Source organism: Protopterus annectens, chromosome 5.part0 (genome assembly GCF_019279795.1).
Source record: "Protopterus annectens isolate FY-2018-M chromosome 5.part0, PAN1.0, whole genome shotgun sequence".
Classification (NCBI taxonomy): domain Eukaryota; kingdom Metazoa; phylum Chordata; order Ceratodontiformes; family Protopteridae; genus Protopterus; species Protopterus annectens.
In genome coordinates, this window is record NC_056735.1 from 4776336 (window position 1) to 4789260 (window position 12925).

Consider the following 12925-nt stretch of genomic DNA (forward strand, 5'->3'; position numbering starts at 1 on the left):
TAACTTTTCAGAACCCATATTAGGAAGGAAAGATATGTTTGCCTTAAGCCAAGTATTCAATGATAGATATGGAGTTGTTGTGTATAAAAACTTTACATCTGTAATGAGATTTTTAGGGAATGGTGCATTTATAACTGTATTATTTTTATAGCTAAGACTAAATTGAATTGAGTGCAACACCATTTTAGGAAGTCAAAGTGAAGGATGAGTGAAGTGAGCTAGAAAACAGCAGCTTAGGAAGGTGATCTGTGCACTCTGTGTCCATGGATGCCTGGTGAAATGACTGCAGAGTTGGGCATTTCTACTACCTGAGCTTCTTAGTGGCCTATTGAAGTCTGAAGTAATGTTAGAGTAATAATTCTTTAATGTGTTCTGAAGTCTAAAGTAAAGTTAGAGTAGTAATTCTGTAATGTGTGCTGAAGTTAAAGACCTAACAAAGTGTCCTGATATGACAAGACATAGGAAAGGCATGGGATAACCTTCCTTTTTCAACCTCATTTGTAGGCTTTTCTCGAAAATGTGGTTAGATGGTGGACTGAAGGACTGCATTCAGCTTATTTTGCATTTGAGAGGAGGGTACGAGATGAATGATTACCATCCTCCTTTTAATCCAGTAAGATGCTAGACAAAGATTTGTTGTACTTCCGTACATCTTTGGCAAGACCTTTGATTTTGCACCAGAATCCTCTTAACTGTCCCTGATTTTGAGGGACATCCTTGTTTTTGACTCAAATTTTAGCTCTGTCCCTATTAATCCCTCCTAAAACTGGTGACTTTTAAAGAAAAGGTAATTAATTACACTTGGTAAATAATGACAATAATTAGAGTTATAGACTTATTTAACTTCAGAAATGCATATTAATTTACAACCGCTTATTCTGTCAATGTCTCTAGTCAAAAAGTATCAATATTTTAAAAAGTGTCCGTGATTATGTTGAGATTTGGTAGTTTGGTAGAAAGTGTGCACAACTTCACAGCAGTGTGGACTGTGGTTTATTACAGTGGACTGGAAGCTAGAATATATATATATATATATATATATATATATATATATATATATATATATGAGTGTATACATATATGTGGGTCTGCTTCATTTGATCTAAATTTCATTTGACTGACACCTATTTGACCTAAATTTCATTTGATCTAAAACTCATTTGACTGTCTCCCATTTCACTGACTGCTTACAATGCTGAATTTCAACATACTAAATTTTAAACCATAGACAAGCACACTTAGAACACCAATAACCAACTCTTTCCAGAACTTAAAAACTACTTACTAACCCTCTTAACAGAAACGGGACAATGTGCAACCAAAGTAGATTGGGGGGGGCTTCACCCCCACAATTATATATATATATATATATATATATATATATATATATATATATATATATACTAACTCCAGGATCACACTACAGTGGGGAAAAGGGTGTATACCTTTAACTTGCCTTACAGTACTCTACACGCTGCCACTACTGCTGGGAACGCACAAAACATTTGCCAAATTACTGTAGATACTTCCCTTAAAAACGTAAATAGAAAAACACACATTTAAAAACACTACAACAGTAGTTTCTACATGACATCCGAATTCTAACAGGCAGTACTGTAAGTTACAGTAATTCTTTTTATCACAAACAAGTCACAGGTGAAGGAAAAACCACAAGTCTATGTCTTACATGTCGGTGAAATGGAAGTCAGTCAAATGAGTTTTAGGTCAAATGAAATTTAGGTCAAGTGAAGTAGACCCATATATATAATATAAAGCAAAAAGACAAAACAAGGCAAATCAGCAAGATAATTATTGTGACGCCTCTGCACAGACCCAGTAATCAAGGAGCCTCAATCCTCACCACTGGCAACAGTGAGGGACATACACAATGGGAGGATGACAATTATACACACAGTAAAATCCAATTTTCCTTAAGAGAACACAGACATCACAGTCAGTTTGGGGCTGGTTTCACCCTCAATCTCCAGATCCCCAATAAGATTCCCCACTGGCACAGCTATAGGTTAAAATCTTTGCCAAGTGGCCAAGCTAAGACTTCCAGCACCCTCTCTCTCTAACCAGTGCTTTGTGTCCCTGCCCAGGTAGCTGATACACACACACACACACACACACACACACACACACACACACACACACACACACACACACACACACACACACACATTTACTAGCTCTGCCCCCTTCTGCCCAGTCTATAAGGTAGTACCAGTTGCCACCAACCATACTTACTTCGCTACTGTAAAGCCCTTACAACAGGTGTCCCAATCCTACTGTGTCATGTTACTGTTAATCCAAATCGTAGGTTTGACCAAGACTTGCAAGGCTATTTAGGAGTGACCTGTACATTGTCACCAAATACATATTAAGAAATTACAAATATCAGCCACAAAGATAGGTGTAAATATATTTAATAATAAAAAATAAAAGAACAAGACAATACTCAGAAAACAAACAGTTATTTTAGAGTTCAGAATCACAGGAAATATTTTAAAACAGCATTGCAGGACAGTCTCAAATAAATACAAAAAAAAAAAACATTTAAACTAATCTTTACTATATTCCTATCTATATCTGAGAGAGATACTGTGCTGAAAGTCTTTCAGACAGCACGCAGGCAGAAGTGTTGAGTGGATGTTTCTAGGTCCAAGACAAGATACAAAATGCCTAGTCTCTCTCTCTCAAAGAATTCCCAAACTATTAATAAACATCACTGCTGGGTTAGCGTGGATGGCATCACTTCCTGTCACCTGATTTCAATTCCCAGGCCAAACAGTCACCAACAGAATTTCAACAGCTCTGTGTGAGAAGCACACATCTCCCAGAAGTTTGTAGAACCCGGAAGCCGCAAAACAACAAAACCCTTCCACATTTGAAACCTAGCAGCCATTTCTGTTTCAAGCTAATACAAAAACTTCTAGCTCTAGACATTGTGTCTGATGCTGAACTGAAACTGAGAGATAACACAATTGTAAAACACTTTAATTTCAACTTATTTTCTTGAAGTTTTGCAATCCAACTCTGTATGTTCCAGCTTCTACTATTAAAACATGCATTTGCACCGGTATATAGTTTATATACATTTCTGTTCTTTTCCAGTAGGGTACACTGTGGATACATCCTTGAAGCTCAGCACTGCGCAAACCCTGTTCAACACACACTTCTGCACCAGTAGCTCAATAAGGACATAACATGTAGTTCTCTTACATTCGTAAAACAAGCATATGAATCATGTTGATATTCACAAATGACATATGATTATTTACAAAATTCTAGATAGCTGGGCTGGCAGTATTTCCTTCTGTCACATTTCTGTAAAAATCATATTAATATTCACAAATTACATAGAATTATTTACAAAATTCAGCTAGCCGGGCTGGCGGCATTTTGGTTTGTCACCCCCCCCCCCCCCCACAGAAAACTCAAGCTAGTTTTTCAAATGACTCTTGAGGAACTTTGCTTGAGAGGACTGAGTATCTGGAGAGACGTTACCCCATTCCCTGTCTTGAGATTCCAGCTGCTTTGGCATTGCAGACCCCAGTACAGTGCTGCACTGTCCCATCATATGCCTGCACTCCTCGGCTCCACCATAATAATTTGGGATTTGGCTGGCTGGCTCTCCTCCCACCATAGACCTCCCCCAGACTCCTCCTGCTTTGTACTGCAAATACTCAGCACAAGGGCCTCCCTGTCATGGTAAGGTTTCATCATGTTAACATGATACAGTTTATGCTCCTGCCTAGCAGGTCTACCATGTAGTTAACATAACTGACCTTCCTTACCACTTTGTAAGGTCCCTCCCAAGCTGCCTGCAGCATGTTGTGTCTGACAGGAATGAGAACCATTACCTGCTTCCCTACAGTGTACTCTCTAGCTTGAGCATTCCTGTCATACCAGACCTTTTTTTCCAGTTGGGCTTCTGCCAGGTTCACCTGGGCCTTACCCATGATTTCCCTGAGCCTTGTCCTGAGGCTTAGGACATATGCCATAACAGACTCCTTGTGGAATTCACACACTCACCCTCTTGCTCGTCTCAAATCAAATCTAGAGTTCCCTTCCCCTTATGCCCATACAGCAAGTCAAAGGGTGAAAAACCTGTGGATTCCTAGGGAATCTCTTTCTAAGCAAACAGATGGGGCAAATATTTGTCCCATTCCCTCTTGAACTGGTCTGCAAATGCCCATTGCATCGTCTTGAGTGGAGAGTTTAACCTCTCAACAAGACCATTAGTCTGGGCATGGTAGGGGGTGGTCTTTAGGTGTTTCACCCCACAGTACTTCCATAGACAAGCCAGCAGGTCTGAGAAGAAATTGGCATCTCTGTCAATCTGTATTTCTTTTGGAAAACCTACCCTGCTGAAAATTTCTAATAAAGCATTTGCCACCTTTTCTTTCTCAATAGAGGACAAAACCACAGCCTCAGGGTATCTTGTAGCATAATCTACTACTATTAGGATATACTTTTTCTCTGTGGAACTTGGGGTACTCAGGGGTCCCACAATATCTATAGCTACCCTCTGAAATGGCTTCTCAGTCGCAGGCACAAGGCATCAAAGGAGCTTTCACTTTGTCTCCTGCCTTGCCTACCTTTTGGCACTGCTCACAAGTTCTGCAGTACCCTGCTACATCTCTGGAAATCCCAGGCCAATAAAAGTTCTGCATAATACGTCTCTTTATATGTTTTATGCCCATATAACCTGCAAAGGGAATATCATGGGCTATGGCTAGAAGTGCCAGATAGTAGGCTCTAGGCACTACCAACTGCTGTATTCTATCACCCTCTAGCCATCCCTCAGGGGTCCACTGTCTGTAGAGTAACCCTTTATCCCGTTATACAGATTCACCCTTCCCTTGAGAGTCAGGTGCCTCACTAGCTACCTTCCTCAGGCCTTGTAATGTAGGGTCTGAGAGCTGAGCCTGTCTCAACACTCCCTTAGTAACCCTTCCCAACTCCCATTCCACAGGAAGTCTGGCATCCTCTGACAGAGGTGCTTCACTGTCAGCCTGGGTACTACTACTCACCTTTGGCCTTGTAGTCACTCCGTCCAAGGGGAACGTCAGTACCCACAAGCAGCTGTGGCTCACCTTCAGTCTTGCTACTACAGGGTAGCTCCCTTACTGAAGTAACCACCTCACCAGTCCTGGCTGCAAGTGTGTGGTCTGTCTGGGCCCCCCCCAGGCTACCAGACCCACATGCTTGTCTCCATGTCTGACTGCACGTAATTCCATGCACAAATGGTACTGCATTATCAAAATCATTCCCTATCAGGACATCTGCAGGGGTATCCTCAAACACACTCACTTGCTGGCTTTCCTTTTTCACCCTCCCAGTCACGGTGAACCTTGGCCAAAGGTATTTGGAATGGAGTCCCTCCTAACGCTCTGACTGGGTAGACTGCCCAAGCAAGTAGTGCTCCTCTTTAACCATTGCAGGCTTCACAATGGTTAAGTCAGAGGCTGTGTTGCTCTTAGCAATAGCCTCTTTCCATCCTCTAAGATAGGATATAACCTCTTGTGGTAGTTTGGTACCCTTGTTGTCTCAAGACAACCTACTATTGGCATTGTGTCACTCCCACTTACTGGCTCTCCTACCTTTTGTTCCCCTCCTTGCCTCTGTGGACATCTATATGCCACATGGCCCCACTGGTTGCATTTAAAACATTTAACCCTTGTTCCTGGATGTGTACCTTGACTAGTGGGTTACCCTGCTACTGGCGGACTCTGTTGGGGCAGTCTTGGCTGCCCACCATGGGTTCTCTTAGACCCATGAGCAGCACGGGGTATCCCTTTCCTGTGCATTGATGCCCTGCTTACTAGGTATAGGTCTCCCTTCTTCCCCATCTACAGTAGTGCATTGTCTATCAGTTAATCATATTCTCATATCCTCAGGCAAAGTACTAAGGGCTCATTCCCTTGCCAAAAGGTCTGCCAGCCCTTCAAAAGTGGTGACCTGACATCTACTCACCCACCTATGAAAATAAGTGCTTAGTTCAGCAGTATAGTCACACACACACACTTTCGTCTGCCTTGTGTCTATGCTCATGAAACTTCTTACTATAAGCTTCAGGTGTTAACTTAAAACATTCCAGCAAATGGTTTTTAACAATATTATAATTTAAACAATCAGTAAATGACAGTTTAGAAATAACAGTTACAGCTTTGCCATGGAGTAAGGGGGTCAGGAACCATAGCCAGACCCCTTGGTCAACATTATACTGTTTACATACCCTCTCAAACATATGAATGAAACTATCAATATTATCCACTTCTGTAAATTGTGGAAGAAATCTACTGACCTTTGTTGCTTCTGGGGTTCATTTACTCCCTTCCCCATTACCTCCATGACTCTGGCGAAGAGTCAGCCTCTCCTTTTCATGTTACCATTGCCTCTCCATCTCCTCAGCCTCCAGCCATCACAGTTTCTCATTTTCCTCAGCCTCAAGATGTCTCAAGTTTCTCTGCTGCTTCTATTTCCAAACGCTTGGCCTCCAGCTCAAGTCTCTTTAACTCCAGATGGATTTTTAAGTCTTCTGTGGAAAGATTGAGCTGTCCATTTTATGAGAGTTGTACATCTCCACAACCAGTCTGATTGTCCTGGTTGCTATTCTGCAATGTAGCTGTGACTAAAGCTTCAATCATTTCTGCCTTAGTCAGGCTGGCATGCACCAGTCCTTTAGCCTGGCACATTTCAGCCAAGTGGCTCCATGTCAGCTTGCCATACTCCTCTGCTGACATGCTTGCCTGCTGTCCCTGACTAAGCTAACAAAAAAAATAAAACAATTGTGATATGAACTCTGAATGTTCACTGCATGGCTGATTGAGAGTACAAGCACCTTCATTGCCACTGTACACAAGCTACAAGAATTCAGTATCCACACCACTACAAGCCAATTAATATGTGACGTGGCTGTCTCACTGCTGTCAACCAATCAATATGTGACGTGGATATCCCACCACTGTCACCAATTTATTTATTTATTTTACATTTGTTGACCAGGAATGTCTGACTGAGCCAAAACCCTTTTTCAGCAGAGGCCTGGGGATAAAAGCTCCAGTACATACAAAACATTTAGTTATTGATTACAGATATTATACAAGTGGCATTTTTGAGAGTTTACAGATTACCTTTAGACATCATACAAATATTATTTTACGAAGAAAAAAATGTTAAAAGTTTGAGTACAGCCATAACAGTTTTTTTTAAAAAGTAGTACTTAGTATAAAACGGCAACATAGGAATAAAAAAAATTTTATTTTGTAATTTATCAAACAGGATACAGTACAAGTATAATGAAGAGGAAGACTCCGATTAGGGAAGGTGAAGTTGAGAGTTTTCAAAGAGGGTTGAGCATTGGCAAATCCATTTCCTGTTGAAATATTCTTTTAAGAGTTAGTTTAAATTGTTTGGGATGCATGTGAGTTTCGAGGGGAAGTTTGTTCCATTCAATAGAGGGATGGTAGCTGTATAAGTTACATCCAGATTTAGATGCTGGCTTATAGATTTTTAAGAGGTCTTGAGAAGAACTTCAGAGGTTTCTTGCTGGAGCATAGTGGGAAATGATTGAGTGTAAGGCTGGACAGAAGGAAGGCTGGTAAAGAATTGAGTGTATGGTTTGGAGCTGAGATAGGAGGAGGAGGTGGGGCAGTTCTAGCCAGTTTAAGTTTCTGAGGGAGAGGCAGTGGAGTGATCTAAAAGATTGTTGGGTTTCAAATCTAGCTACTTTGTGGTATGTAGTCTCAAGTCTAGTAAGCAGAGAGGAGTTTAAGTTAGTAAGGATTTGTGAACAGTAAGTTAAGCAGGGAAGAAGGTAGGCATGGGTGAGGGCTATTCTTGCTTCCTGAGTAAGAAGTTTGTTATTTCTATAAAGTAGACCTAGTTTAAGGTGAGTTTTCCTGATGCAGTTATTTATGTGGAGGTCGAATTTTAGTTGGTCATCCCTTATGATACCAAGGTGTTTTGAGCTAGGTTCAACTACAGTAGGAGTCTTGTTGAGTGACAGGGTAGTAAAAGAAGTCTTTATGTGGTTGGCTGTTTTAGGGAGGAAGAACAGAAGTTTTGTTTTTTTAGGGTTGAGGATGAGTTGGTTGTTTGAGAGCCATGTTTCTACTGAGTTAAAGGAGGACTGGGTAGCTGTTAAGAGTTCACAGTGTGGGAGTTAGCTATTGGTATGGCTGCGGAGGCATTGGCGTATTGTATAATAGAGGAGTGTGGGCAGGAGGTATAGAGCAGGTTTGTGAAGATGTTGAAAAGTAGTGGCCTTAGAATGGATCCTTGAGGGACATCCATTTGTATTGGAAGGGGAGTAGATAAAGCAGTAACCCATTTTACAGACTGGAGTCTGTCTTTTAGATAGATTTCAAACCATGCCACTGTTTCAGGGGAGAATTTGAGATTAGACAGTTTGTTTAATAGTTGAGAGTGACAGACAGTATCAAGAGCTTTTGAGAGATCAAGAAAGAGAAAGGAGATAAGATTTTGGTCATCTCTAGCCAGGGAAATAGTATTGAGAAAGGATAGAAGTGCAGTATAGGTGCTATGTTTTGGTCGAAAACCATGTTGTTTAGGAGTAAGTAGGTTTTCTTGAGAGAGGTGATCCATGACCTGAGTATATATGCATTTTTCAAGAACTTTCGACAGAGGGCAGAGGATGGCAATAGGTCTAAAGTTGGAGATTTCAGTGGAGTTACCTCCTTTATGGATAGGTAGGGTATAGAACTGTTTCCTCATTACCACAATCAACAGAACATGCTGGAGGGACAAGTTCTTAACCCAGAGACATCCCATGCTATGGAATAGACTTCCCCATACATGTCAAACAGAGCACCTCACTTGGCCCTCTTCAAAAGAAATCTTGATGAGTGGATGGGAAATGGAAAATGCACCCCTGGGATCACTCCAGTGGCTCTACTTGACAGAGGCACTGGGAACTAAGGTCTGGTAGCACTATGCCAGGGTAATCCTATGGGCTAGGCTTGTAAAGGCTCCAGGACCATTAGGCTAGTACACACCTATGAACCTTTGAACCTATGAACACACACTTCTGCACCAGTAGTTTAATATACACATAACATATAGTTCTCTTACATTTGTAAGACGAGCATATGAATCGTGTTGGTATTAACAAATGACGTGATTATGTACAAAATTCCAGCTAGCTGGGCTGGCAGCATTTCAGTTTGTCACAACTGTCATAAAACTCTTCTCTAATAAAAAGTGAAAAATAAATTAAAGTGGCAGGATAATCAATTTCGTGTTAAGCCCTTCAGATCTACAATTAGAAAGTAAAATGAAGCATTTATAGTTGAGACTAAGAAATCAAAGTTGCTTCTTTCAGACACTGCCTTTTAGTTCTCCAGTCAGTGTCTTCTACACAAATCTACACCTCTTCAGTGTGGATAGGTTCACACTCAAATCAAATATCCAAGAAGATTGTGATTCTGTTATCCAGCTGTTTGATTTTTTCAGTCTACTAGAACATTATGCAAATAGCTCCTTTCAGACACTGCCTTTTAGTTGACCAATCAGTGTCTTCCGAATTAATCTACACCTCTTCAGTACGGATAGGTCGACACTAAAGTCAGATATCCAATAAAGTTGTAGTTCTCTTATTCAACTAATCACACAGTGTTGTAACAGAATTTATTTTAATTAGACATAAGGTCATGAGTGGAAATGGTAAAACTAATAAAAATAAAATAATCAAAATAAGTAGCCCAAACTTTTTAAAATGTTCACAGTATATTTTCAGTTCTTCTTCCAAAGTATCTTAGTATAGAACATCCCACCATATCGATTATCAGTGGTGTCCCCAAGATATGTAAGGATCAAAATAATCCTCTGATGCGTTGCATCATTTCAGGGAATGCATGGACAGCAGAACCCTTGTTGATACATGTTGAATACCAGCTGAAGAAAACTGTTGAACAGACGCCTGCGATCATCAAGGATAGTTAAGTTTACAAAAGCAAGTACACTTCTTGAGGGATGATACATTATTAGTCTCATACATGGGGTGTATGCTATTGCACAACACAGTCCTTCATGAGATAAGCAGGTAGATAATTGCATCAGAAATACATGAAGATTGGCTTATTCACACTGTTTGGTTTATGAAAATATTATCTAGAAAATATGCCATTGTGTAATCTGCTAGTAAAAGTATTTTGTAAAAAATCATTGATTAAGTAGGAACTTGCCTCATGTTACCAAATCATGTGAAGTTTGTATCACTATCTGTACATAGCTTTTTAAAATGTTTTCCATTAATAAACTATTCTAAAATCTTACCTACCGTGCATATAACATTATTGTATTGTATTTTCTCTCCTAAAGTCGGATACCATTTTTGTCAGAAAGTTACTACAATCTGTTGATGTAATAAATTGTTTGTTGTTTCAAATGTAGCATTGTTATTGTGAGAAATTGTTCAAAAGTGGTGAGAGAGACATTCTACCTTGCCCACCTTATCATGAAGGGATTCACATCCAGATCAAAGGAGGTCATTGTATCCCTATACTCCTCCCTTATCAGACCCATGATTAAGTACAATGCCCCATTTGGTATGTACCTCACCCGGCACCTGCAGCAGCTAGAGAGACCACAAAAGTACCTCACCAAGAGGATCAAGAGTCTCCAACATATGTCTTATTCTGCCAGACTAAAGAAACTCCAGCTCTATTCAGTAGCATACCGCCTGCTCAGAGGTGATCTGTGCCTGACGTACAAGGCCATGTCCAATCAGGATCTGATGGACATGCTACACCTCAAAAGATCCAAATCCATCAGAACCACAAGAGCCAAAGACTTAAACCTCAGCACAAGTATGAATAGAACATGCTGGAGGGATAGATTCATAACCCAGAGGCTTCCCATGCTCTGGAACAGAATCCCAGTTCATGTTAGGCAGAGCCCCTCACTGACACTCTTCAAGAGAAACCTTGATGAGTGGATGGGAGATCGTAGGTTTACCCCGGGGGTCACCTCTGTGTCACTACTAGACAGGGGCACAGTAAACTAATTCATTTATGTAAGGGGATTTTCACTGTGTCACTACTAGACAGAGGGACAGTATTCTAAATCTATTCTGTACCACTACAGGGGGTGGCGAAAGCCATATCACTATGGCTAGGCTTACAAATGCCCCAGGGCAGATAGCCTAGTACTTAACTATGAAACTATGAAACTATAAAAACTAAGTAGTATGCCATCTGGCCCTAATGTTATATTTCCATAGTCATTCATTCTCTGATTATACATTTAATCCATTTAGGGTCATGGAGGAAGCTGAGCCTATCCCTGGACTCAATGAGCACATGGCAACAAATCAAATTCTTGATGGGGTGCCAGCCCATCGAAGGATGTATACATTAACTGTTCTGCAGTGCACACACCTAATCACAGTTCTGAAAATTGTTCTTTGTCCTGTGATATGTCATTTGGGTGTGGTAGAAAACCAGAGTACACTGAAAAACAGCCCAAAGCATGTCAACAGAGGGGAAATGCATAGACTCCACAAAGAAGGCACCACAAACAAGAACTTAGCTGGAGAACAAAGTACTGTGACTCAATAACCCCTGTGCCACTGTGTTGCCATATTCCCGATATAAATTCCTTTACAACCATTTTGTACCCATAGTAACACTTTTACATTACCGCATTTACATACATACAGATATATGTATATGTATATATATATATATATATATATATATATATATATATATATATATATATATATATATATATTCTCTCCAGTGTGAGCATGTTGTTAGAGCTGTTGCATAGCACTGGGTGATGAAGCAGCTTTCAAGGAGCTTTTAAATTCTGCCCAACATTGAGGAACCCTGTTGCTTCTTCTGAGATGCACTTCTTGACGTATGGACTTAGTCACCCATTTCAACCCATTGGTGCAGCAACTTTGAATTTTTCTCTTAAACACTTTTCTTGGTAGTCATTACACACAGGTCAGGGATATTCTGAACTCCAGGCCCTGATGTTTAAGGAATAATGCCCTGTCTTTCACAAAGACTAGGTGTCTCTTAAGGCTGCTCTACATTTCCTTAAACAGTTTTCAGATTTGTTTTTAATCCATTCCACTCTTCTCCGTCTTTCCTTTCTGTTGGCAGAAACCGGAGTGTAAAAAAAGAAAGACCTTTACACCAGGAATATGTACTACCAGCTCAGGCTCTTTTTGAAGTTGTATGAGTGCAGGAGGGTAGAAAAGCATTTTTTTTCCCTTTCATTGAGGAGGAAGTTTGCCCTAGCAAGAAAAACCCTTTTGAATTAGATTTGCTAAGTACATTGCGTTTCTCAAACAGGTGATGATTTGCTTTTTGGAAAATATTCTGCTGTCAGAGGCCACTCCACCAAGGGCATGGCTACTTTTATTACTGACTTCAAGGATATCTCCATTACAGACATTTATTCCATGCCACTGGATTACCAACTCATGCTTCCAACATTATTTTAGAGGACAGACTTTCCCTAGAATGTTGGAATCACTTTTTGGCCATTTTGTGGTTCCAGGTTCCTGGGAAATTTGATTACTTACTACAGAAGGCCCCTGAAGTTGAATGTTCGAAATATGTGCTCACCATGTTATATATATTTTTCTCTGAATGGGCTTCTTTATCTTACTGTCTTCTTTGTCTTGAGTCCTTCATTTAAGTAGCTGTAGATGTAATCCATTCTAAGTCAGACAGGTATATGTATATCCTTGTATTTTGTCTTTACTTCCTATCTGGCATACTGTGTTTGTTTACTGTGTGGAGTGAACTTAGCAGGACAAGGATTATGCACATGCTTATAAACTGGAATATGAAGCTGTGATGTGTGAAAGCAGATGGCATGCGTTTTCCCTGTTCTCCAAGTGTGAGAAGTGCAAAAAAAAAAAAAAATTGCCAAGCCC

The 12925-nt window shown here is 40.3% G+C and overlaps 1 protein-coding gene across 4 annotated transcripts in view; it reads left to right on the plus strand.

Annotated features, from left to right (window-relative positions):
• NIPA1 (NIPA magnesium transporter 1) overlaps nt 1-12925 on the plus strand; it is a 255889-nt gene that overhangs the window by 85821 nt on the left and 157143 nt on the right. The gene's annotated exons all lie outside the window — the stretch shown is intronic.